The following is a 5,352-nucleotide window of genomic DNA, read 5'->3' as shown; positions in this document are numbered from 1 at the left end:
TCTGACGGATAGGAAAGAAACTATGACAATTTTGCAAAAAGGTACCCACACACCTCTCCACATTTGCAAATAAGGCCTTCCCTCGTTCATCCTTTTCTCTCACAAGATAAACTAGTCATACAAATGCATCTTAATGTTACGTGCAACGCACGGGCATCTTGCTAGTAAGAATGAAAACAAACGACAAAAAAATATTGGACGGTGGTTCGAAGTCATGACCGCGGGCACAGTGGACAAGGTGGCCTTGTATTGGTATGTTGGGCCATTTGTTTTAACACACAGGAGCTGGTGTGGTGATTATACACACACGCACGCATGCACACGAACTGCATGCGCGCAACACTCACACGAACACATGCACCCACGCACGCACGCAACACTCACACGTACACACACAGCCACGCACGCAAGCAACACTCACACGCACAGACGCACGCATGCATGCACACACCAGTACACCACACGACCAACACACACTCTCACGCTCAAGTGCCCAACCTACACGTGCATGCGCACACATCAGGCCCTAACAGATACATACACAACCAGGTGATTCCTGCGCACGGGGTGGAGTCTTGTCGCGCCTGCGTAAATTTGTGTTTATCTGACCTTTTACCTTTGCGAACTAACAGGTGGGACCCACAAGGAACATGATCAATTTAACTAGTCAACATGGTGCCACACAGACTATTTGGCCGATCAACAGAGTGCAATCCTATGCTGAACCATGAGCAAGTGACCGTATAATCACCACAAAACGTATATAGTGACCGTAATCAGCTTATTCTAAAGTTCAGTGAACATATTACGCTTTTCTCCCTGTAGGCCCTCCAAAACTACATCTCTACACGTTCTCGCATGTTACATCTAACAACTATGCAATACAGCACTACTACTACACTCTAACACAATAAATCATATGTGTTTTTAGTTTTACTAGATATCATATTGTTACTTAATTATTCAGTTTGCATACATTAAAATTGCCTTTGAAATGTATGGCCAGTATCATATACCACACAGGAAAAATCCCACCCTTTCCTGTTTAATCGGGTTTGTATCGATGGATTGTGCGAAATAGCAAAACTATAGTACTATATACAGTACAAGTGACAGTTCACTGGGCCGTCGTGTCATGTACTCCTCCGTCGTAAGAGTGGAGCGCTCGCTTTCATAAATCTTCTAGCCCCTTTCGCCGACATATGGGGCATTAAGCTACCGGTTCCACGTGCCATACCGGAATACAGTGCAGAGCAGCCGGGGTGAAGCACCCAGTCATGGCGCCGGTGTAGTAATGAGCAATGAGGCGTAAAATCACAAAGTTGCACCTTTCCCGCAGTTAAGTTGGAGGGACGAAGTAATAATGCTAAAAAAAGAAGTTGGAGGGACGAAGCAACCATCATTTCACTCGTTGCTGAATCCGCTTCTCCTCATCTTCTTCAAGTTAACCACGTGTTGCTTCTGCCGTTGTTCTGCCTCATGTGGGAAGCGGATCGGCTTGGTAAAGCACTGACATGTGGGACCGCATGTTAGCAAACCGCCAGGACAACGTCCCCTAAAAATAAGAAACCTCCCCCGCCATCCGCGCGGCAAAATCACCTCCTTTTTACTAATCTTGATTCTATAATTTTTTAAATCAATATAATTGAGATTTGTATAGATAGCACACAGGAGGAAAACCAAGTGGTACGGTTAAGGGCATCCACAATGTGTAGCCAAATGTGAAAATAGCTTTTGGCATCGTGGGAACCATTGTGGACGGTGTTGCCAAAGCCAAAAGGATGGAATCGAAGCTCCCTGATTGATTGATTAAAGGAATAGAAAAATTCAACATCTCTCCTCTTTCTCCCATGCTTGGACGCATGTACAGTATAGAGGACATGGTCTACTCCCCTGTCCCTTCTATCACAAATCACAAAGCAGTGAGGCGTCAAATCACAAAGCACGGACGAAGCAACCATCATTTCACTCTTCGCTGACTCCGCTTCTCCATCGTCTTCTTCGAGAAACCATCTCACGGCACTAAGCTGGACGGATGACGCTATTGTGTACGAGTAGTACTAGTACATTTACGTGTCATTTGGTTCAACGGACTTCCTGGATGCAAATAAGGCAGTCGTCTCGGCTTGCAGGCGACACTTGCGAACAACTTACCGTGGTCTCCCTCAGTGGTGTTCTCCGTCGAACACACTTCGCCAAATCACAAGGTTCGAGATATCGTCGACGTCACCGCAATGGCGAAGGAAGTCAAATATAGTTACTACCTTCATTTTTTTGTACACAAGGCCAGTATATCAAAATTACAATTTGCAAAAGGCCACTAACACTAATCGAGGCAAAATTGATGGGGTTTGCCTCGTACTAGCAACCAAGGACATTAATATCCCCTACATGCATGCGGAAGTGATAAGGTTGGTTTGCATGGCACTGCATTAATCAAGAGATGAGGAGTGAGATGGTTAGCTCTTTGGGATTTGAAGAAAATAATACGCATTAATTGACATGTGAAACGAGGATTTGTATCGATTAATCCCGCGAAGGAAAACCCCGCCTTTCTTTTTTAACACTAGTACTCCTAGTACGTAGTACTACGTACTTATCCTGTTTGGGTCTAGGCCTTGCATTGCCATACTTCGCCACACATTTTTGCCAAGCTTGCCTAAAGTTTTCAAAATGAAAAGGAGGTACACTTGCGCATGGCTGTCGCGGTCGCACTGCACCCTCACACGGTCGCTCCTGCACGCCGGGGTTGCACCGCACCCTCACATGCACAGTCGCTCCTGCACGCCGCAAACCCAACCAAGGGAGTGCACCCTCACTGACACGTGTTGTCGCATGTGAACAAACCAAACTCAGCCATCCTACCGCCAACACATATTTTTTGTTCATATAGTATGTTTATCCAACCGCATTTTGGGGAGTATCCGTACGGCCCGTGCGGTGGTCTATTGGGGAAGAAGAAGAGGTGAGGAAGAAGGGTTAGGAGACGTAGGATATTCATCCAACCGCCTGAAATGGTAGACTGACCCAAGTCAGGCGACTTGCATAACAATATATGTTTTTATTACACAACAAAAGATCCTTAAAAACAACAACATAAATAAAAACTATCACTGCTTGCGGAACGAGACGGCCTCGTCGTCTTTGGGTGCCGGCGCGAACCAGCCGTAGCTGCCGACATGTGTCTCCGCACCGTGGTTGTCCTCGGCCTCCAGCTACTGGTTCACGCGGAGCGTGTGGGCGCTCTGCACGGACGAGAGCACCGCCCGGTTCAAGTCAAGGACGTCCGGTTCCACCTGCAGGAGGGCCTCGATGGCAGCGGCATCGGCGCGCTCCGCGTCGAGTCGAGCCTCCGCCGCCCGGTTCAAGTCCAGGACATCCGGTTCCGCCTGCAGGAGGGCCTCGATGAGAGCGGCATCCGCGCGCTCCGCGTCGAGTTGAGCCTCTGCCGCCCGATTCAAGTATAGGACATTCGGTTCCGCCTGCAGGAGGGCCTCGATGGCAGCGGCATCCGCGCGCTCCGCCTCAAGTTGAGCCTCCGTCGCCCGGTTCACATCCACGACGTCTGGTTCTGTCTGCAGGAGAGCCTCAATGGCAGCGGCATGTGCGCGCTCCGCGTCGAGTTGAGCCTCTGCCTCCCGGTCCTCCTTTAGTATTGCTAGGTTGAACCGCTGGTCCGCCTGCACCATGGGGAACTCGGACGCCGGCACGAAGTCGACGTCCATCGTCTCATACCCATCGGGGGCCTTCTGCGCCGCGACCTCCGCCATGAACATTGGATCGGCTTCCTCCTCCTCGTAGCTTGGCTCCAGAGAACTTGGGGATTGGCCCGCCGCAAAGTGAGCTTGGGAACATATGTCTCTGGTGCCGACCGTCGCCGCGATTTCTGCGCGGCGCTCCGGCATCAACATCTTGTAGTACGTGATCTTGCAGGGCACCATGGCTTTTCGGCGAACTAGGGTACGCTTGATGCGGGCTAGGGGATCGAAAGTTGGGGGAAGGGGCTGGAGATTAGGTGTGGTTTTAGGACAGTGGCTAGCGTAGGCCGAGCAGCAAAGGTTCTGGTGTGAATAGTGGTTCCGGTGACGACCGGTCAATCGATTTTGACTGTACATCGCTCTTGTCGCGTTCGCGTTGCAGCCCGGCATGCTGGACCCTACACGTCACTTCCCAAATGGAACGCGCTTTGTCTTGCGTTTTCGCTCGCTTGTGGGACCGCAGTTGAGAGCAAACCGACGTGCCTCCCCCTCCCCCACCCGCGTCATTTTATGCGGAGTAAATAAAAATAGAGGGAGTATACTACGGATGAGGATCCCCTGACATGGCCGAACCCATTGAGTAACTGACATGCGGGGCCTAGAAAGCATGGGGTCTGCCAGTAAGTGACTGAAAGGGAGGGTAAGGCAGGGATACGTATGTGAAAGGAGCTTCCAATGATATAGTTTTCACATTATACATCTCATGTACTATTAATCTTGTCAATAGTCAAATGCGGTTTTGAAAAATGCATTAGAGCATGGTTAATAATATAGCCACTCGATGGCTATAAGGAACTGCCATGTCATCTATAGCCATCATCTATTATGTGCACTCATACAATAGTGTGGGCTATAATGTTGGCTATTTCCCGCAAAAAATTATAAGGTTGGCTATTGTATTAGTACTTTTTTCCATCTCCTCTTCATCTCTTTCTTCATATTTATTGTACGTATTTAACTAGGAATGCGTATATAGCTAGGCTCTTGCATGAGAGCTCACTCCCCTTACTTTTTCACATCTCTCTCCTCCACATAGGCCCTATATAAATGGAAGGAGGGAGTACAACTATGAGCACTGCATACTCTAGTACAGATGTTGTCAATACTCCACTAGTACTATTGGACAGGGAGCTTAAAAAAGTTACTATTGGACTGGCTATACGTGGCGAAATCCTAGTAGGAAGAGCATGCGGGAGAACAAGCACATTCACGTGGTTGAAAACAAATTGGAAACCATCTCGAGTACAAATCTAGGAGTACGTACGAATCTAACAATATTGATTGGGCGTTGTTGAATGTTGATACTTTTTTTATCAAAGTAGAGATACTTTTACTACACATAAAACTTATATGTAAACTAGAAAGGATAGGAGGGAGTATATTGTACATTCAAAAATGAAACGAACATTGAATACCCTTTATATATGATTTGTAGATGCTATGATCACCGGTTCAAAATTTTGAATCCGCCTTAGGTATCACACATGCCCCCACTCGTTCTCTCTCGATTTCATCTCAGGGTCTGGAGATTGATTGAAAGAGGACTAGGGTGGGTACAATACGTTCGTTTCGCTTATGAACATACAATATACCC

This window comes from Triticum dicoccoides, chromosome 5A (assembly GCF_002162155.2).
Source record: "Triticum dicoccoides isolate Atlit2015 ecotype Zavitan chromosome 5A, WEW_v2.0, whole genome shotgun sequence".
Taxonomy (NCBI): domain Eukaryota; kingdom Viridiplantae; phylum Streptophyta; class Magnoliopsida; order Poales; family Poaceae; genus Triticum; species Triticum dicoccoides.
Note: the sequence above shows the minus strand (reverse complement) of the source record.